This window comes from Amphiura filiformis, chromosome 6 (assembly GCF_039555335.1).
Source record: "Amphiura filiformis chromosome 6, Afil_fr2py, whole genome shotgun sequence".
NCBI lineage: Eukaryota > Metazoa > Echinodermata > Ophiuroidea > Amphilepidida > Amphiuridae > Amphiura > Amphiura filiformis.
The window spans coordinates 65,924,471-65,948,192 of NC_092633.1; the positions used below are offsets into that span (position 1 = coordinate 65,924,471).

A 23,722-nucleotide genomic window follows, 5' to 3' on the forward strand; every position below is an offset into this window, starting at 1 on the left:
AACACTAGCGGCAGAGATAATAAATTATTCACAGTCAGATATATGAGACCTTGAAGCAGACATTGCTTTGCAGATGACGACAGACTCCACTACAACGTCATCGTTTCCGGAAGTGAATTTGACCGAAACACACTATAAAAACCGCGGGAAACCAATGCGCGTTAAGCTCGCCTAAATTGATTAATTTAAAAATCGTCAATGTAACAATCACAATTTAAAAGAATATATATTTGAAAGATAGGAGGCCCATAATTCGATGATTAGATAAGTTTCCAAACCATTTTGATTAAATTTCGAGCCTTTTATTTGGTACTATATTTTGCACGCGGATTGATTCGTTTATTTACATGTCGTGTCTGGTCGGTGGATGTTGATCACGCGTTTTGTGTGTTCTTCCATCTGGTCAATGAGGATTTGTGTTGACGAGTTGGCCACAAACCGCAAAAGCCTGGCGGCTGTCTACCAGTATTATTGGATAAGTTTTATTACCAGTTTGACACATACCCACGCGCGTGCAAGCCTATGATAGGCAGTCCAGGGGGACAAAAAGGTATGTTATATTTCAGTTTGTCAATGATTTATATGATATCGATGCGGCAATGAACATGCATGCATGTATGTTGTCAGATGTATGTGCATGATGTATGACATGATGATGTTAAACTTGCATTGCAATTTATAGGCCGTTATGGTCCACAACATTATTATGTACCAAACATGCGAGCTAAACATGGCGACATGCCAAACATGCTAAAGAAATTGATAAGCTTACAAAATGTATAATTCCTATAGGGCGCTTGCACGAAAGGTTAAAAGGTTGATAAAAATGACCTGCATTGAGAGTCAGTCAAGACAGTGTGGTGGACATGGTGGAGGACAAACAAACTATAATCATCCCAGCACAGACATTAGTCCTAGTTCGCAACACAAACTTAAATAACGGGCAAAACAGACACATCATTTATCGGTATGACATTTTCGTATTGGTGCTGCCCTATCTAAGTTTGCACTGAAGTGCCATCTCAGTTTTGGTGCTACCGATGTGGATCATGTTTTAATGAATTTTATTTATTCTGGATAAATAATGGGGTATTATTAATTACAATTACAAGCATAAGAGTTTAGACAAGAAGTACAAGAAGCTGTGTAATTAATATTATGACAAACATGCAACTATTTAAGCTACAGGAGCCTTGTATTTTTTAGTGCAACGTTGCACTAGCTTTTTGTATACACTTCATCCCATGGCCATACCGTTGTGCAGAGAGCTACTACGGTATGGGTTCCTCGTACTACATTAGTCCTGCCAGCAAGACTTCAGTCTTTATCATAAACATAATGACATCTACGGACCTAGGTATGACGAGTTACAGTTACTGGAACTAGCACGGACATAGGCCTTCAAGGTACATATTTCGAGGAGCATAACAAGCACCAAATTGGTGTCGTATGACCTTTGACATTGTTTGACATGCATGCATTCTTTTGTCGAGAGTGACATGGTCTTTTAATTTGTGCCGAGTCCGAGCAGTATAGTATTATATAATATTAAAACAATTTAAGGTTTTAAATTCGGGTGAAAAATCTTGCATGTGTAAGGGGGGGCAAAGATTTTTGGCACGTCAAAAGGGGGGCAAAGGTTTTTGGCACGTCGAAAGGAGGGGGGGCAAAGATTTTTGGCATGGCCAAAGGGGGGGAAGCGATTTTGGCAGACCATTTTGAGAATTCACCACCCGGGGTACACATAATTATTGCACCACCCCTAACGACCAAAAGATAAATGACTGAGTATCATTGAGGACTAAGTTCCGCAGTCTACCTCTAAATCTTTGGCGCGTTATTAAAACTCATGCTTTGTAAGGAATATTAGCACTCTGTAGGTGATATTTCATTTTCACGTGCTCCAATATCGTTGTTGTGCCTCCAGGGCTAGTGACCTGTGGCATACATGAAACCTCCCTATAGTACTCGAGAACGGTCTACTTAATACTTTGAATATTGTGAGCAATATCTAGTGGAGTGTTAAGGGGGTACAACACCAATGTGGTAAATTTGTGACTATTTTTGCATTTTTCTCAAAAAATAATTACACACTGGTAACAAAAGTTATGTATATTATTGGGGCAAGGAATCCAATTACTACACTGAAATTTCAGCGACTCAAGACAAGCGGTTCAGTATATATGATAGGAAACGAGGTACATGCTAGCGGTACCTTATTTCTGATCATAAATAACAAACCGCTTGTCTTGGGTCACTGAAATTCCAGTGTAGTAATTGGATTCCTTGCCCCTATAATATACATAACTTTTGTAACCACTGTGTTATTAGTTTTTGAGAAAAATGCAAAAATAGACACACATTTATTGAGGGGTGTAGTACCCCCTTAATCTTGTCCTGTATTCCATTTAAAAAAAATTTTAATCATAATTTTAAATAACTAAAGTATTAATTTAGGATACGGCCTGGTTGAAGTCCCGGCTGAAGTCCTGCAGCTGTGACATAGAGATACACTGTACATTAAAAAAATCTTAAGTTGAAGCATTTGATTGAGAAGTTTATCCCCTAGCCTGGGTCTATCCAGGCCAGAGGATAGAGCTATCTCAAGCAAATAAAATCATGTTGGATCAGTCATCAGTGAAATGTGACCCCATGCAATGGAAAATTGGAAGTAAACAAAACTGATCACGGATGGGTCTCCCAAAAAAATTGCTCAAAAATATAAATAATTACCGGTACATGAAGTTTGCAGGTTTTGCCAAATGTTGAACCCATTCAAAAGCCTGGTTCAAAAGATGAGATCAATTATCATAACATTGTAGTGTGAGTAAGTACTATCCACGCCAAAAACCCTTGAGACTGTTCCTCGGCTACATCCTTGGAGCCTTGCTAAAAAGAGCCCACATATTGTTATTTTTGCTGAACCATGAAATGGTATCAGCCTATATGTTTGAATGTTACTAGCTTACTTACTAGCTTACTGAGTAACCATTTGGTCTGAAATGGACATATCTCTAAATGCCACGAAGGTATGACCCCATGAGTGGTGTCATATGAAAGAGGAAAACATAAAGAATATAATAACAATATTTCCAAACGTCAGAGGTCATCCTGGGGTCACAGGGGTCAAAAAGGTCATTTTAACCGAAAATGCTCGATTGAGCTTAAATTTAAATGCAATGATCCTTATGACATTCTAAACATGTTTAAAATATTTAAAACATTTATTTAAGGTTTTTAAGGGGTCATAAAGGGGTCAAAGGTCAAGATTTTCAAAATGCTCCAATTGAGCTGAAATTTAAATGTAATGATCCTTATGACATTGTAAACATTTAAAACATATTTTAAAATTCTTTTAAGGTCATTAAGGGGTCATAAAGGGGTCAAAGGTCAAGTGTTTGAAATGCTCCAATTGAGGTGAAAATTATATGCAATGATCCTTATGACATTCTAAACATTTTAAAAACATTTTAAGATTCATTTAAGGTCATTAAGGGGTCAAAGGTCAAGTTTTCCAAAATGCTCGATTGAGCTGAAATTTAAACATAGCGATCCTTATGACATTCTAAACATGTCTAAAATATTTTAAACTTCATTTAAGGTCATTAAGGGGCAATAAAGGGGTCAAATGTCAAGTTTTCAAAATGCTTCAATTGAGCTGAAATTTAAATGCAATGATGACAGTGGTATAGGCCAACCACAATATACTGCCAAAGCCACATGGTTCAGCTATGGTGCGGTTATCGCTCTAGTTTATCTTTGTATAACAGATTCCAAATAAATAGTAAATAATGACACAATAATAAATTTTGAAGATACTGAGTTTAGTTTACTGAAACTAAAAGTGGCATCAGGGACTGTCTTTTGGAAATTGCAGGAGAGCATTAAATAGCTCTTCTGTAGCCTTCAAAGAGACCTGTTTAGAGCATTTGCAATATATGAGGAGAGAATGGTCAAATGAGAGCTAAAAATCTCTCTTCCTAATCCTAATCCTATCAGATTAAAATTAAGGAGGGCAGTAGAGAGTGATTGCTCTTGCTCTCCTCAAAAGGCAGTTCCTGTGGCATCACAAGAGGGTAAGGTAAGGGACCATTCACAAACACAGGGGGGGCCTGATGCAAAAAAAATTAATCACGAAAATTTTTCGGGCCCCCCCTTTACAGACCTCAAAAATTTCAGGCCCCCCTTTTTGACATGAAAATTATGGGTCAACCCCATAGAAAAGCATAAACTCAATTTTTCCAGGAAAATTTGTGGTCATTTTTTTCAGGGTCAAAAATGTTCAGGGCCTCCCCTTTTTGCATCAAGCCCCCTAACAAGTGTTTGTGAACGGTCCCTAAGGCAGGCATTTTTGGGTTATTTTGTACCCACAATTTTCCAGGCAGGTAATCAGGTACCCGGTACCTGAAATTGGAAAATTAAATAAAACAGTTCTGGGAAAAAAATTATTTTTATTTTGTTTCTAACTTTTTTTGATTTTGGAGTGTTCCTGGAAACAGGCCTTGCCGTTTGAGGCGAGCGAGCGCTCTCGCTCGCCACCACTAGCCCAAACTTGATTTCTTGTGAGCGATTTTCCACTCGCCATAGGCACTAAATATTACACGCTGTGAATCCCCCAAAATCAGCCATCAAATCAGCCAATTCAGCATGTGAAAATTCAACCACTCGCCTAGCATCATGCTAGCGAGTGATTAACCACTCGCCTTTAAAATCTAAACAGCAAGGCCTGTGGAAAAAGTGGAAAACTTTTTTTCCTGAAAAAACTTGAATGGTATAAATGGCCAAAGCATATGGCAATGATAGCTCATTATGAGAATGACAGAAAAAGAACTGGACAGAAATAGACGCTTAGTCATTTTGTAAAAGGCTAAGGGAAGAAGTGCCCACCCAAATGACTACTAAAGTGTGCATATATAGTCGTGTTCACATTGTCGGACGTACGCCCGGTGGAACTAGGTCGACGCAAGTTGCTAGGAGTAGTGGTTGGCGCTGCCAGAGTAGGTGCAGACTGACGATGGTCAACATAAATTCCCTCAGGCGCACGTCCGACAATTTACTCCTGACAAATGTCAGGAGTATCGAGCTGGGTGTAACCTCCGCCAGGCATAAGTTGCAATGTGAACGCAGATTACGCCTGGCACCCGGAGTAAGTTTGACCTTTTGTTGGTCGGAACTAAGAAATTATATAGCATGGTTAATAAAGGTCACAGAAACACCGAAAGGTGGTAGCCAATGTTTATGCCGACCAGAAGTAAATGCTTGGTGGAACTAGTCGCCGTAGTGCTAGGAGTAGGCTAGGTGTGGACATGCGGTAGGAGTAGGGAAAATATTTGTGGAATTTTGAAACTAGCAATCGCCCGTGTTCGCGGTTACTGTCTTTTACGATCAACATGGGCCTAAATATTTTGCACAGACACAGATTACCTGTCAGCTACTCCTGTAATACTGACCTAATATCAGACATTTGGTCATGTTTTTTGAGGTGGGACCCAATTGCGTCACATCTTGCAATTTGTCAAAAATCAACTCCTTTTTGTCTTTCTGATTATATTTCAACAAGTTTTCACCCAAACCATGTAAAAGTATATATTTTTAGAAATCACACATTGTCAGGATTGCAAATCTGTTAAGTTTGAGTGGATATACAGGGTGTGCCAAAAATATACAGGGTGATTCCACTGAAAAATACCTAAACAATTACATTTCTTTCCCATTCCAATATTTTTACATAGTATATTAAATTGGAAAATGAACTTGATATTTGGAATGTACACAATTAGTCCTTTCATTAAATATTTAGTTTGCACTATATTTGTTAAGCCCATTGTGTTATACAGGGTGTGAAAAAAGTTGTATTTTAAATTGTTTAATTTAATGTAAAATTTCTTTAAGTGCCATTTGTAAGCAAATGCACTTCAAATTTTGGAAACAAAATAGTTTAAAGAATTGCTATAAATCACATTTAAATATCCAATTCCATATAGGGTGTTTCAAAAATCAATTTACAGTGAATACATTGTAACAATGGTACATGTACATGTAGGCATAGGCCTATAGATGCACAATTAGCCTACATCAATAAACTATTTAACAATAACCAGAGATCAATAATGTCATCAGATTAAATCCTTTGACTGCAATAAACTCCTTTGAGAAGATTTATTTGATAGATATTTCAAAGATAAAACAATTTCAAAGATATATTTATGACAGATGAGATTTATTTTCATTCCTTTCTTCATGCATGCAAAATTTAAAAGCCATTGTATTGCATGACACACATTCCCCTGCATTAATTAAAAGCTTGTTAAATCCTTAAATTACTAAGTTTATTAAGATTAGCTAGGCAATTATAGTTATAGAAAGTTAAAAATGAGATTAACATTGTGCAAATGCATTTTACTTCTGCTAGGCAACCAAGTTCATAAATTTTATTATTGAACACCAACTTCTAATTGGATTTACACAGAGCTCCTCCTCTACCGGCTCCTCCTCTACCGGCTCCACCCCTGGCTAATTAACTTAATTAAGCGGTTGTAATTAATTAATACATTTGTTCAACTGTATTTGTTACTATTTCATTAGATTAATAATTTATCTTCAATTTGAGACCAAAACCATTTCTTCATGATGGATTTTAGCAAAAATATATGAAGAAGAAGAAATTTTTTTTTGGAAAATGTGACAGCTCCACCTTTTTTGGGTGCCCACCTCCAAAAACATGACCATTTGTTGTTTTAGTCTGAAAGGCCCTTTCAGTGTTTTTGGAACTAATTAACTTAATTTGTCCCCGTTAAAGTAAACAAAAACAAAATGTGATGTTTTATTGGGGTGCGCAAAAGTCTGTTTTCCGAAATAATGTAATAGTTTTTAGCCTTACCAATTCGCCAGTTTCAGTAATTTATTACAGATGTTGTTAGCGTGTAACTCAAAATGTGAACACGACTTAATGGCTGTTTCTATTGGGCTCCAACTATTGATCACTCTTCTATATCTTTGTACTGAGTGTTGTGCTTAATGCCCAGAGTACAATGTACATGGGGGGAATCAACAAATTTTGTGCAAAATTGCCGCAAAAAGTGGATTTTTTTTCACGTAATTTTGGGTTTTACTGGGGGAGGGGGAGGGCAACAGGGGCAAGAGTTTTGACTGGGGGCATATCCACCTCATGCCCCCCGATGACGCCGCCACTGATTATTTGACAATTCCTTGGACACCATTGACATGAAGGCATTCAGGTCTTAGTTGCCCCAGCATGTGTTTTATTTCTCAGCTGTAATCACTGTGTCAACAGAGTTATCAGTAAGAAGGGAAAGTTATCGCTTATTAAGACTTGCACTACAGCCATTATGTAAAGAATGTTTATCACAAGTAGCGATAAGGTTTGCCATGTGCTTGTTGTGTCAGATGCTATGCATCTAATTTGACATGGAGGCATATATTTTAAGACCAGAATGGGACAAAAGCATACTGAGCGTAATTAGTTGTGTCAGTAGAGGAGACTATCGGTCGTGTCTGTAAGACTAAAATATAAAAAGCACTGTTTCTTTGACTTTATGCTAAAAAAAGCACTGTAAATGGAATAAATCAATAACCCCTAAAACCTAAGTCCTACAGAAATGAAAAAAAAAAAAGGTTTGAATCATTTTTGAAAATTACGCCATATGATTCTACCATGGTTGGTAAGTTTTGAAATGAAATAAAATGCTTTATTTCACAAGGTTTTGTGCATTGTGTGTTTCACATTTCACAAGGAGTCCAGTTTCCCCAATGTAAATTATATCCATCACTTTTTACACACATTATAGGGGCTGAAGTTTTACCTCATTTGGGCTCGAAATTAAAAGGGGACAATGTGATCAGTGAATACTTAATCATGATCATGCAATTGTCGAACTATAGTCTCATTCCCAGGCTGCATGTGGCTCAATCACGAACATAGAGTATCGAGAATGGCAGACACCCTAGTGGGAAAGAGAATGTTTTGGGTATTTTGCTTTGTGAAAGTGTGTTGGAAAGTACCCTGCTGGTGCCCCATTTTTTTCTAATAGTACCCCGTTCATGGCCTTTGTATGAGGATAGGAACGAGAAGGCCATGAAGTTTCGGGCTATGTTGGGATATTTGCTCTGGCTGCTTTGATCGTGAAAATAATGTAGCATGAACATTTCCATTTTTACAGTGACAACATTTAACACTTTAATCTGGTACAAGATACACTACCTTTGGAGCTGTAGGTTGTTTCTTTAATCAGAAGTATCAGGGAGTTGTACATGTCTGAATGCTGAAAAGATCGTCTGACATGCACAAATATGTTATATTGTGTTCAATTGTGGAGCCTTCACACTGAAGTATTATTGACATTCACTCAGCATGCAGTGCATATAGACTAACTTGGAAATGTCAGAGTTTGTTCCCATGTTTTGTGAAGTGTGTAATGTACCCACAGGTAAAGCACATTTTGCTGGGAAGGGGACAGGTAGGGCAAATTTATGTTTCTTGTGACTGGATGAATATAAAAAAGTTGATTTTTGCAGGGAATTTCAAATACATACATTTTGACTGTCAGTGTTGGTTCACAATTTTAACTGTAGTTTGAATTGTCATCCTTTCCTTATAAAATCTTGCATCAAGTAAGGTGTTATTCTTTAGTGCATTGGTGTGTGATGATGTAAATGTTAGTTCAAGACCTGGTTTCATGAAAAAATTGAGCTACATGTAATTTGAAATTCCCTTGGGTAAGGAACCGTATTGTTTTGTTACTGGTATGGGAACTCAAGAGCTGATCTGGCTGTGATGGGTTGATGTGGTGTGTGTAGGGTGTGAGCATCTTAGCTGCAAGTCCCTGATGGTTGCTAAATGGTTTACATTTGTATGGTGCATCGGAGGCCCAAATGTTAAAACAAAGGGCTAGCCGTTTCTCGGTAAATAAAGCAGCTACAGCGCTGTGATTTGGTGTGCTGATAGCACTTGAGCATAAATACCTAAAATATTGATACATGAGCCCTATAGTTAAAATATTATGGGGCAGTGTCTCAGCAAATAATACAGCTTAAAAAAGGTGGTACTACACCCCTTGATAGATTTGTGACTATTTTTGCATTTTTCTCAAAAAATAACACACTGGTAACAAAAGTTATACATATTATATTATGGGAGCAAGGAATCTAGTTACCGCTAGAAAGTACCTCATTTCTTAACATATATATAATGAACCACTTGTCTTGAATTGCTGAAATTTCAGTGAAGTAATTTGATCCCTTACCCCTATAATATACATAACTTTTTTTACCAGTGTGTAGTTATATTTTTAGAAAAATGCAATATTAGTCACAAAATATATCAGGGGGTGTAAGTTTGTGCACTGGTAACATGCAGGAATAGCCGCATTTGTGTGCAAATATAAAGCCCTGTAGTTTCATACTTGTCATCAATATATTGATACCTTTCACACTTGTCCATTACTGGCTGGTGCAGTTATTACATGTACATGATTTTAAGTGTGGATCTAATTATGTAATTTCTAGTAACCAAATGTATTGATTGACAATCATTAAAAAAACAGATCAGTTTTAGAAAAAACATTTTTTTGTGCGTGTAAAATTTATCACATTTTGTGTGTGTGTAATATATCACAGTTCATAATGCTAATTGCATTTACATCTGTATACAAATTGTAATTGACCCAATGGAAATAATGACACAATCTATACTCTTTATAAAAATGTCAAAATCTGAATTTTTTTTAAATTTTTTTAATTTTGTCTTACTGAAAAGAAGAGATTTCCTAAGATTATTTTTCTTTAAATTATTGTGATGATAAGATTAAGTGGAATTCAGAAGCACATTCTTCACCATGTACTCCCTTGTTTTATTACAACATTTATGGTTTGTTACTCATCTCTAAAGTCTGCAGAAGCATGGAGAAAGTTGATGTTACATGATATTTGAAGAGAAGATGATGATGATAAACAAATATCTGATAATGACCAAAGCAGATGCATGCAATAGCGTTACAAGCTCTTTTATGGATTTATATCTCGCAAGAGAGTGTGTGTACATGTATTCTATGTATACATGTAATTAAACTTGAAGTCAATGTAGCAGAAAAGACAATAAGTGAAATGAGACTGAACTGCAGAGCTCGAGAAATGGGAAAATGCCGGTCATCATTACTGCTCTCATCAAGATCTTTTTCTAATGCCGACATGTCAAAATAATTTGATAAATAATGTTGACTTGATTGGATTCGAATTGGATTAAATATTAAGAACAACAGCCCCAGTTTCATCAGCAAATTTGCTCAATTTGTAATAGTTTTGTTTGTAAATTTCTTTTGTACATAATAGGTCAACAAGGTCTGGCCATATACATGTAAACCTCAGCCAGGAGTAAGGACCAAATTAAAACAGGAAGAAACGCCGGGAAACTTTAATTGATAGATTGGGAATCTCAGTAGTCTATGATTGCATTGATCGTATGCCAGCCGTGTCCCTCCGCTCTCTCCTCTTCACTGTATGCTGCCTAGCTTAATACATGAGCACCAAGCGGTGTGTGCTGTGACAACATTGAGAAAGATATATACCCAGGAGCACTTACAACAACCAAAATCAATTCTAAGATGGCCGACTGACCCTGAACATATTTTGGATGTGACAATGAGGATGGGACTAAATCATATGTGAACAAATCTGTAAGTATTACAAAAGAATTGATGGACTGAATGCATGCCCAATTTCAAATCTTCAGTGCACTTCATATTTATTGTCTAATTTGGTACAGTTGCAAGGTATGAGTATGATATGCTGTGTTATGTGAAAATATGGCTGAGACGAGTCTACATTGATGAATGTAAGTATAATGTAGCATCATTTTGCAATATATGTACTAAACTTTTCCCATTTTACAATTGCCATTTTCAAAATGTTACAAAATTTAAACTGCAGTTAATTTGGTTCAAAATAGGTCTATACATACACTAGACAGCCTAAAAAATTAAGAAAATTGTGAACTTCCCTTTCCTTCCTTCTTTTCTTTATTTTTTGTGAAATGTTAATGCTGCAAAAAATGTTTCATAATATGTAGGTTAAAAACAGATAAAACATTGAATCAATATTTTCCGACAAGAATGTCAATACACACATTGTACATGTAGTGCCAAGAATGATTTTATGAAGAATAATTGGCAAACAGTGGAACAGTTCCTTCCGGTCGATCAATTTTCATGTTCAAATACAGTTCTTTAAGATAAAATATTGGAAAATGTATTGATTTTAACAGTGAATAATTATGAGATTTACAAATAAAGGCTTGTATGGATCTACTTCAGCTACCAAAGTGCTGAATATTACAATTTATTTTGAAAGCTTTGGTACATGTCTATGTATTTTGTATTGGGGCCAAGGATGCCTCCATTGGGGATGCATGTAACACAGCACAATGTTTTGAATTTCAGCAGAAATACTATGAAAACAATCAGATTTTTTCCAAAACCTTTCCGTGCTGCAGAAAGGTCCTTTGAATTCTTGTGAATATTTTCCGTGTTGCGGAAAGGTCCTCTGAATACTTGTGAATACTTTCCATATTGCGGAAAGGTCCTTTCTGTGCTGCAGAAAAGGTCTCTGAATTAGATTTATTGTTTCTACACGGTTTCCGCATTGGGTAAAGGTGACAGAAATTTAGATCTTTGTGCTGTGTATAAAATGAGAATTATTGCTTTATTGTCCTGATTGAATTCATCATCATCATCATCAGTCGGCTGCGGAGCAGGCGACTACACATTGAATTATTTATAACATAATATACATGTAGTGTATTATTTTTCACTGAATGCAAGCTTTTCTTGGGCGTGTGGCACAACGCTAAAATAAATAAAATAGAAGAACAAAGTAAGAATTTAGCATCAATTGGAATGTTATGTATTTGGTATACAAAATAAGTGAAGAAAGCCAAACACGCTAGCAGACAAACAGAACCATTGACTTACGTATTGTTTCCAAAATATTAATAAAGAATAAACCAAAGTAAAATTCAATTTAAACAGTAAACAGTAAGTTCTGTTTTTAGTATGCACTATCAAAGTATGGCATTTTAAGTAAGATGAAACATAAGAACAAAATTGATTTTTAAATTTGGAACATGACACAATGTTAAAACACCACATTAATGCTCAAATCTACAACCCGATGGAATTACACATTAAATGAGGAGTAATTTAAGAGCAGAATTTGCAGTGTTTTTGCAGTCTTGTATAAGATGAAGTGGTACTAAAGAGGTGCAAAATTTCACAGAGTGGTTGATCAGAAATTTATTTTTTCCAATGTTTAGGAAGAAGTGTAGATGAATGCTGAAGCCATTATGCTTAGGAAGACTTGAAAGCACTTCAAATTGAAATTATAATTGAAATATATTTTATTCACTTGTTCTGTAAAAATTTCAAGTAGGACAAAAATAAAAAAAGGCTACAAAAAACTTGTTGTGGCATGTATTTCATGCAATGAATTCACTTTTCTGAACCTTTTTAATATTTTTTTTCTGCTGTAACTTGAATGCAATAGAAGTGGTTTTTTAAAGCTTTCCAGTAGTATTTTGAATATCTAATTGTAAAAAGTTGCCGTCATAATTTTTGTTCGGAAATTGGAATTTAATCATGATGATATGAGTTTTAATACATGATGCATGCAATCCAGTGCAAGTATATTTGAATGCCATCTTCAGTAATAATAATAATTCCACCCTTAGGTGCCCAGTAGATAACTTATCACCATGCTTGCTATCCTCAGCATATAGATTATCATGTTATTAATTTGCACTATCTTCAGTAGAAAGGTAATTGTCACCTACAGTAGCAAGCTAATTGCTACCTAGTACAGTAGATGAAAGCTACTTGCCATCTTTAGAAGAAAGCTAATTGCTACCTTCTGTAAAAATCTAATTGCTGTCTTCAGTAGAAAGCTAATTGCAATCTTCAATAGAAAGCTAATTGCTATCTTCAATAGAAAGCTAATTGCTATCTTCAGTAGAAAGCTAATTGCTATCTTCAGTAGAAAGCTAATTGCTATCTTCAGTAGAAAGCTAATTGCCATCTTCAGTAGAAAGTTAATTGCTATCTTCAGTAGAAAGCTAGTTGCTATCTTCAGTAGAAAGCTAATTGCTATATACATGTACAGTAGAAAGTTCATAATTGCTATCATCAATAGAAAGCTAATTGCTATCTTCAGTATAAAGCTAATTGCTAACCTCAGTATAAAGCTAATTAATTGCTACCTTCGTTAGAAAGCTAATGAATTGTCTCTTCAGTAAGAAGCTAATTTCTATTTTTAGTAGAAAGCTAATTTATTGCTATTTTTATTAGAAAGCTAATTGCTATCTTCTGTAGAAAGCTAATTAATTTTCATCTTCAGTAGAAAGCTAATTAATTGCCATCTTCAGTAGAACGCTAATTAATTGCCATCTTCAGTAGAAGGCTACCGGTAATTAATTGCTATCTTCAGTAGAAACCCAATTAATTGTGATCTTAATAGAAAGCTAATTGTTATCAGTAGAAAGCAAATTGTTATCAGTAGAAAGCAAATTGCTATTTCCAGTAGACATGACAAAAATTGAACAGACATAGTTGCTATCTTCAGTAGATAGCTAATTGATATCTACAGTAGAAAGCTTATTAATTGCTGTATTCCATAGAAAGCTAATTAATTGCTATCTTCAGTAGAAAGCTAATTTCTATCCTCAGTAGAAAGCTAATTTTGATCTTCAATAGCAAGGTAAGTGCTATCTTCAGTAGAAAGCTAAAATGCTGTCTTAAAGAAAGCTTATTAATTGCATTGCAATTTTCAGTAGAAGCAGTAGAAAGCAAATTTATTTCTATCTTCAGTAGAAATATAATTCATTGCTATCTTCAGTATAACGCTATTAATTGTTATCTTCAGTAGAAAGCTAATTGCTATCTTCAGTAGAAAGCTAATTGCTATCTCCAGTAGAAATCTAATTGCTGTTTGCAATAGAAAGCTAATTGCTATCTTCAATAGAAAGCTATTTCCGGTAGAAAGCTAATTGCTATCTTCAGTAGAAAGCTAATGGTTATCTCAGTAGAAAGCTAATTGCTATTTCCAGCAGAAAGCTAAATTGCTATCTTCAGTAGAAAGCTAATTGTTTTATTCAGTCAAAAGCTAATTGCTATCTTCAATACATTGTAGCCATGGGAAAAAATGAACACACAATAGCTGCTAGGCTATTGTCAGCACAGATAGTACCTATAGATATAATTTGTCATCTGGAGTTCAGGCTGTATATTACACAAGATCTGTTAATTGTATAATTTACAGTGTTGTTTCCTATGTGTCCTTGTAATACATGATAATGACAAAGAAAACAATTCATCAATGAATTAACTTGGTAATCACATGTGTGTCTCTATAACAACAAAAAGCAACAAATAGATAAAAACTAACCGAATTTTTCATACGCATTTATTTATTTTGTTAATGAGTGCATTTTTTTTTATCTCTAAATTAACATGATAACATCTGAAATAGCATCCTAACAAGAAAAATCAAAGTAGGATAAAGGAAGACTTACATTTTGTTCGCCGTAAAAAATGAAAATATAACTCAGTAAAAATTGTTTAGTACAGTTGGATTTATTTATAAATCACATGTCCTTATTTGCGTCACTGTGAAGCACCACCTGTGCAGGCAATGGCAGTTTTGCATTTCTAGTTCAAGCCAACATGAGATGGAAGTACAATAAATTCATAAGGAAGTTGAATTCCACCACTAACATGTATGAAATGCATCATTCCATCATAGACAGCGAAGTGCAGTACGGTAATTATTATTTCCAATCAAATTGGTTCAATATAGTATAGTATATGTTTGAAGTAAAATATTACAAAGAATATTTTTCTTTTAGTCTCTGAAAGTTACGATTTATTCAGATTTTCTTTTGTTTTTGTAGAGGTGCTTATAGAGGAAGGAGGGACGCTATTATCTGTTCCAATTCCAGTGACACCTCATGTATGTCTTGGGTAGGTTTATGCCTATGTTCACTGGAGGGGCAAGAAAACTAGCATTGCAACCCGGTTATATTGATTTTTCAAAATAAAATGCCAACACCTATTAGGCAAAAAAAAAAAAAAAATAATGGTTTGCCTCAAAGCTCACGAGTGGTTTGAAAACAAATGCGAAATGCGATTTTCTTTTTTTTTTTATTCCTGACTTTTTTCATGGTATTTGGAGAAAAAAATCAGATTTTCGCCGAAAAACTAAAAAAAAAAAAAATTTTGGAAATAAAAAAAAATCTGCATTTCTTTTTTTCCAAATCTCACAATTTTACAAAATGCGCGCGCGAGCTTTGAGACGAACCTTTTTTTTTTGACCTTACAATGCATCCAAAGGTCCAGGGAAATTAATGAGCTATCACTGGAGCTGGAATAGATAATAATTATTAGATCAAGTGTGGTACATTATGAAACATAAATTAACTCCAACAGTTGATTTACCCTTTTTGGTATCATAAAAAAAGTGATTTGTACAAATTTTTTGTTTTATCTCTCCGTTTTGTATCTTCTTTTTTTTAAAACAAATTTAGAGAACATAGTACCACAAACCATATGTTATCTACCTGTACATGGATGAAAGAAATGAGATTGAAAATGGAAGGGGATATTGATATGTTGGCTTGATAGCTGGCTGCGTACATGCCCACATTATTATGTTGTCCTAGAAAATGAGTGTGTGGGGGTGTGTTTGTGTACTACTGTAAAGTAGTGTAAACCAATACCGCCACTTGCATACGTATGTGTAGGGGTGTGCATGTTGAATTGCTGTGTGGGACAGTGATAGGAATGTTGAGTTCTGAGCTGTTTGTGCTGAGAAGACGTATGTCACAATATCACCCTGAGGAGAGTGCGTTGCATACTGGACGTACACTTATCCCCTCATACATGTAGTTCATTCTGATTCAAAGGAAAGCGGGCTTTTTAAGAGAATCAATGCTGGCTTAGTTTTGGAACATGGGTTCTGTTCCATGCATTTTGTGATCCTAGCATCCTCTTTTTATGGCAAATTTGAGGAAGTATCCACAAAAATAAATTGTTCCATACGCCACTGTGTTGTCATTTTGTCAACAGACCATATAAATTTAACAATCTGCAAAATATATTTTGTACACAATGATTACGTATAAACCAGCAGGGACTGCCTTTTGAGATAAGCGAGAGGTTCCCTCCTCTACAGCTCCTCTTATTCTTAAGTTGCATTTGCAAGAGCGATTTATAGAGCTGCTCGACAACAGGTGCAAACAGCTCTTCTAAAGCTCTTCTTGAAGAGACCAGAAGAGCATTCTACAGCTCATTTTCAAAGGACAGTCCCTGAACCAGAGGTATAAAAATCACACCTTTTTTAAGATAAAATTTAGCATAAATTGTGGTGACAAAAATTAATGTTCTAGGCCAACAAACAGAAAAACAAACCAATGCCAACTTTACCATTATACAATTAAGGACAGCTGAGATACATCAAGATGATGATAATTCTGCAGTCACTTCATAGTCAATAGTGCACTATGGATGAATTTGACCCACATTTCTACTCGTGTTTCGGATGTTTTTTTATAGCTACTCGCCAGTGGTTACCGCTGCGGTTTAAATCTCAAACAGCGTGTGCTTTTGCTTGTTTAAAGACTGCACTTAAAGTGATTCATTCCTAGAAGTAGTATCAAATATTCTTTGTGTACGTGCAAGTTTGCTATGTTTCAAAGTTGTTGGTGTGTAAATTATGAAATTTTCCTCAATTTATGCTGGTTTGTTGGTTTGTCTGTTGTGCTTGTGTCAGTCAGGCAATTTGGCATGCTAGGGCACTAAGGCAATAACATGCTGAAGAATGTGTCCAAAATTACACTGTTTTTTTTTGGGGGGGGGGCACCCAGGCAAAGGCATGGGGCACACAAGGCTATTCGGTGTCATGGTTATTTTTGTCTAGATGATTGTAGAAGTATTTTAAAAGACATGGAACAGCTACCTTGATATGTATGTACACATAGTTGGGACTATCTTCAGGATTTCTATTGAAACAATAGATCTCATTTGTGATGAAATCTATATCAAACATGTGTCTATTTTTTAAATACTTCTGTTTAAATTTTCAGGTAATATTTACATGTAAACAAACTCTGAATGTAAAGCAGCAAATCTCTCTCTCTCTCTCTCTCAAAATGAGTGCCGTAGGTATCCATGCAAACGTGTGAAATAAAAGAACAAAAATGGTGTTGCATTTGCACTTGAAAGAGAGCAATTTGACTCAATTGGAGTAATCCCTGTAGGTACCCCATCAAACAGCTAATGTTCATTCATATTACATGTTTACGTAACTTATGAATGCAATGTGTGCAATCTTGTTACCAACTCTTGAATTGTTCCAGACTTGTGCATTTTGCCATTTAACTCAAGCTTGAAAAATAGCAAAAAATAGTAAACTTTTATTGCAGTTGTCTATAAGGCCTAGAAAAATAGTTTGATTGGTATACGGTAACATAAAAAAAATTAGGGTAGGGATTTTTTTAAAACCTTTTTTTTGCAAAAATAAAAAGCAAAAAAAGTCATGGTCAGGCCTCTTTTAGGGTAGGTCAGGTTACGCCAATGAAACAATTTTTTTAGGCCTAATACATTGAGCATAATAATTTGTTTCTTATCACACCAGCTTATTTAGTTGATTACTTAAATTCATTTATTCATTCATTCACCCATTCAGTCATTTGATCACTCGCTTGCTCATTCATTCACTCATTTTTTTAATTGAAAATGTTTTTATTAACCCTATCACTGCCTCTGGTTTTTGGCGGAGGGAGAGGAAAGGAGTGAAGAACAAAGATGAATTGAGATGTTGCTGGAATCGGTGGGGTTTTGAACTTTGAACCAACAACCCCTTGGGCGCTGCCAACAAAATCATGAATAGCAAGCCTGACCAGCCTTTTCATATGTACATGTATGGAGAGCTCGGATTATTGCGCAATCGAATCACATGGGATGTTTGCGCTTACAGGCGCTTTATGCTCTACTATTTTGTAAGATTTTTTGTTGTTAGCATTAATTTTATTTTATGGCAAATTTAGGTATGTACGTTCTACTCTTTTATGTTTTGGCCAACCACGAATACCTGAGAAGGAAAATTTAATTTAGCAAATTGGAATCTCTTGGTATGAAATTTATTGATCGCTAAAAGGACTTGCTTAATAGTATAAGATGGCTAAAAGGACTTGTGTAATGGAATTAAGACAGTACCGTATTAAAGGAGACTGGCTTTGTTCTATCCATAGAAATCGGACCATGGAGACATTCTTCTAATCCTCTATGATCAGAACTGACTTTGTCATTCAGTAATCAGATGTGTTATTACATAGGAGTATACATGTAGAGATCACAAGCTTTGTACAATGTCAACATGATAGGAAAATTCAGAAAGCTACATGACTGTGCCACAGAATGTACAGGTGTTGGCTGTCATAACAATGTTCAGTCGTTTTTGTTTATTTTGATGATGTGCAACGATGTCAAGTCAGATCCTGATTGGGCAAGCCTGCACACAGTGCCATGGTTACAGATGGGCATATGCAACTGTAGGCGTTATTTGTGAAATCATGTTTTAGTTAATGTTGAGTTGTGTTGACAGGTTTTAGGAAATATTCAAAGTTGAATGTCACTTATTAGGAATTTGAAATAATAAAGTACATTTTAGGTGAAATGTGTTCAAAGAAAGTGAAAGAGAGGAAAATATTTCTGTCAATGACCCCATGTTCACATTGGCTAAATAAGCTGTATTTTCGCTGGTCCCCCATTTTTTTTTGTTGCAAAAGGCATGTTCTTCCTCCTGCATTACAGAATTAAAACCGTAAGTGACAGCACCAGAACAAATGACGTCATTTCTGGATTTCAGCCAGGACGGTTACACAGCCATGCATTGAACAGTATACGCACCGCCATATCTAGGTGTACTAAAGTAAAACATCTTTTGGTTCAGGTGAGTGGTGTTTTTTTTTTTTTTTTTCATCATGCACTTTTCCATTGGGCAGCATTTGAAATAGTAGTGGTTAATCCGGTTGTCCAAATTAACCCAAACAGACGTAGGACAACCTAAATGAGGTTGCGGGTGTCTGCACACAATTTCTGTATTTTGATATCATTACTTACATGTAAAGGTGACAAAAATGGTGGCTATGGTGATCAACTTTATATTGTTATTTTATGCAAGCAATCACAGCCTGGAAAAACTTGGGGAAATCCCAGCTGATGATTCCACAACCCTTGAAGCTGTTATTGTTATACAAAATATTGGTAAAATGTGGACTGCTCCAATCAGTGTTGTGAGGCTATGCCGAGTTGAATGGAACAGTTGTAGTACACAGAACTTTTCACCCCTGAAGAAATGATGTATTTTGCGACACTCCCACCGGAATGCGGCGGTCTTGGGAGTGAGTAGAGCATGATGGGAAATGGAAAAAGGTTTATCATGTGTGGAATTGTGACCTTTTTCTGTTCAGCAATTCATGTGACGTTTAATTTAATGCACGTAGCTTGGGAAACAACAATCTAAAGGAAACCATATATTATGGTATTTAATTGGTATTTTTGATGAAGGGGCAAAAATGGGCAGTTCTGAAGACAAAATAAAAGAAGTGAAAAGGCTAAGTCCTGCTAGTAGTAAAGTTTGTTCGGCTTATAATAGGCAAAACAAAAAAACATTTGTTTTTTGTTGTTGCATATATGTCAATAAAGTCCCAACTAGCACTCCCGTAAATTCACTTAAGTGTGTATCAGTCATGCATTACGCAACGCGCAACTAGTGCAAGTGTTGTGCCCAATAATGGATGAGTCTTATTTCTTTTGCTTATTATGAGCTGAACAAACTTTAGTATCGTATATTTATAGCTACTGCACATATAATTTTATGTAGTAGATCAAAGGTTCTCAACTTAATCACCACATACTATTCTGGGTTAACATCAAATTGTACACAGATTTTAGGCATGCAACTTTTGAGTATCCCATTTTTTGTTTGAAATCAGTGTAAAAAGGAGGAACAAATCCCGGAACAAATGTGCATCAGACTCATACAATATATTCATGTGTGTATGGCATTGGCAAGTGAATTCAAGTGAATTTTCTTGTATATATATTACCTCAGTCCTTTGGCAATGCAGGTGCTATTCACTCACTGCCTTTCTCATACCACGCTGTGATCAGAGATGATTAAAATACAAGGTTTCTAGTTTGACGTCAAAATAACACCCCGTATGTTCTGCATCTAGCAACCATTATATAGTTAATGTGTATGGAATTGTTCATTAAAAATTGGTCATTGTTTTATAAAAACAGATTACTAAAATACAAGGTTTCTAGTTTGACGTCAAAATGACACCCCGCATACTTTCTGCATCTAATAGAAACCTTATCGAAGCAACCATTAATTATACTTCATTGTGTATGGAATTGTTCATTAAAAATTGGTCATTGTTCTATAAAAACAGAGATGACTAAAATACAAGGTTTCTAGTTTGACGTCAAAATAACACCCCGCATATTTTCTGCATCTAATAGAAAGACCGTATAGAAGCAACCATTAATTATATTTAATTGTGTATGGAATTATTAATTAAAAATTAATCATTGTTATATAAAAACAGAGATGACTAAAATACAAGGTTTCTAGTTTGACGTCAAAATAACACTCCGTTATGTTTTCTGCATCTAGATATGAAATAAAAACCTCTATAGAAGCAACCATTATATTTCATTGTGCATAGTAATTAAATAGACATTAGACAGGTATCAAATTACAAGGAGAACATACCCATAGTTCTCTTGGGTTTATAGATACAGCTTCTCTTCATGCCAGCTTGATAAACAAATCTCAGGTTTCAGATTTTTACTTTTCTTTTTATGTCATGTTGAGGTTTTGTTACTGGTAGTTTTTCCCCCTTTAAAATAAAATTGAATGAAAGTTGAATAATATTATTAATAATGGTAATTTATAATGAGTCTTCTGATACATGTCCTTGAAATTTTCAGCGTTGGTTCTGACCCATTTTGAGTTGAGCTCAAGAGATCCTAGTATAGAATCACTGGTACATGTAGTTCAGACCAGTTACCATGGTTACACAATTAAAACAACTTTTTATAAAAGACTAAATTATTTGCAAGTTTGGTTTAGTATCAAGTTAGTATCAAGTCAATGCATTAGGTGGAGGTGCCCTAGATTTAACGTTAGGTTTGGACATTTTAATTATTTTATTGATTTTTTCACTCTGGTAAGTCAGGTGTAAAATAAAGAAAATAATTAAATATCCAAAGCTAACACTAAATAGGGCACCTCCGCCTAATGGTGTGGATTTCATCAAAAATTGAACCACATCTGTGACTTGTCGTTGTTTATAAACGAGATGGTTTCCTTTAGGCTAAAAATTTTCCAGATTTGGAGTATCTCTGGACCTATAGCTAGAGATAAATGCTAGGGGATATTTCAAGGTTGAAAATAAAAAGCTCCCCCAAAACATTTTGTGTCTTCAATATGCAAAGATATAATTTGTGTACATGTCATAGTCTATTATTATTAATGACTTCAAAATACATTGGATTTATATCCATTTTGAAATCATTAAAAGACTATGACATGAACACAAACTATAACTTTGCATATAAAGAAACAAAATGTTGTTGTTTTTTTAAGTCACCATGAATGTTTGTAAATTGTAGCTTTTAGCTCTAGCTAGGTCCAGGAATACGCCAAATCCGAAAAAAAAAAAAAAAAAAAAAAAATCCGCCCACCCGCACCTCCTCTTTCAAAGCTGTGGAGTTAGTATGCCTCCCAGGGTATGAATACATTCATTTTGTTTCAATTTGAAAAATACATACAAATGCAGATTCCTAAAACCAGGGATATCCCTTCTAAAACAGCTCTAAAATGTGAACCACATGCAGATCCTGCTGTCGCGAAATATCCATCCATGTGAAATGTTTGTGCATTCAGTACTCTCGTAACTCCTTTGGTTCGTAAGGTCATTGGCAAGCAGGTTTAATCACTGATTTGATTGATCTACACCACCTACATGTTATTGATAATATGTTTCTTTCAGCTGAATTAGCAGCGATTTGACAAAAATAGTGCAGTTATCAGTGTCTTCTCAAGGACGTAAGATATAGTTACTCAGTTTTGTTTTGAAATCACCCACGCAGGTGCTTTATTTCCCAAGTGTAAGAATGTTTACTACTTATTGTTTGAGGATTATTTTATATGATGCTTGAGGTATCATAATAATCATAAAAGAAATGAACATATTAGGCCAAGTAAAATAAAAAACATGTTTCACGTCCGGGTTTTTGAAAAAAAGGAGGAAGAGGGGCCTTTTTATTTTTTATTTTTTATCGCAAAATCGGTGTAAATACCCATCATTAGAGCTGTTTTAGCGTATACAATAATGCCTTTTTATTTGTTGTTCTGAGAGATAGGCCCCCTCTATCACAAAACCTTATAAAAGTGTTCCTTGTATATTAGGCTAATGAAAGTCAATGTTATGTTTAGCGTCACCCGCCCGCGTTCGGATTTTCTGGCCGCGTTTGTGATGCCAAAATCCCAAAACAGTTCATTATTTTGTATTTTGTACACAATTAGTTTCCAGTGGGGACACAAGCACAAATGCCAATGATAAATCAACCTATTCCAACATAAAAAAGAACTAAAAACAAGATTCTGTTATCAAATTGAACTATAATTGGCCATTACCCCAAGGAGGGCTGGTTTGGGACCAATAATGTGGACAGTCATTTAACAATTTATGGCCTTTTTAACTGGTAAGAAAGCTGGTATAAATACCTGGATGGTGAAAAATATTTTTAATACAAATGTGTTGGTTCATATGCCTTCAAAAAAGGCTTACTGTTGATTAGAGTTGTTTTAATAGAATATTGGAGGGTATATATTGCGACAAGTGTTGATGAAGTGGCTGCTATTTTGTAATTAATGAAACGTTGCAAAATAATGAATAATGAATAATGAAAAAGTTGCCTCATTGTGGTTTGAAAAAAATGTTACGCTAAACATAACATTGACTTTCATTAGCCTTAGCAAAGCTATAGAAAGCATCTCTACTTCCTAGACATATTTTTTTAAAAGTTATAACTGAATTTTAAAAAATAAAAATAAAATTGAAGAAACCTCAAAAAAGGAAGCGGGAGGGGACGTGAAACATGTTTATTTTTTTATTTGGCCTTAATGGCTCACACGCCAAAATTGGATTTACAGGCTGATTACAATAGATCTTAAGATTCGCTAGTTCTTACTGTAAAATATTGATCAGAGTCACGGCTGAGACAGGAGTCATGAGACCGTTGTTCAACCATATTAAAATGAGAAGATGCTAGTCACACAACCCCCAACCTGCATACCCCAGGGCAGAGGATGATAATTTAGATTAAATGCATTGTCATGTTTTAATTATAAGGGGATGTGCAATAATTATTGGCCCTGGGGAGGGAAAAATGGGGGGGGTGAATTCTTTTTGTCAAGCCAATAAGAGTAGACATTTTTTGCAGGTCAAAAAGAGCAGGGGTGTGGTGGCAAGCGATTGTTGGCACACATGTATGGGTAACATTCAAATAACACGCTCTGAAAAGGCCTAGGAAAACAGTACAGAAATGTTCAAATATATGCAAAATTTCCTGCTTGCTTTGCTCGC

General features: G+C 35.3%; 1 protein-coding gene across 1 annotated transcript in view; it reads left to right on the plus strand.

Moving 5' to 3' along the window:
- Positions 1-394: 394 nt before the first annotated feature.
- Positions 395-23,722, plus strand: part of LOC140155846 (tyrosine-protein phosphatase non-receptor type 5-like) — an 85,652-nt gene continuing 62,324 nt past the window's right edge. The window contains exons 1-2 of the mRNA XM_072178836.1: positions 395-550; positions 10,348-10,691. The gene's annotated coding sequence lies outside the window, so the exon portion shown is untranslated. The remainder of the gene's footprint in view (positions 551-10,347; positions 10,692-23,722) is intronic.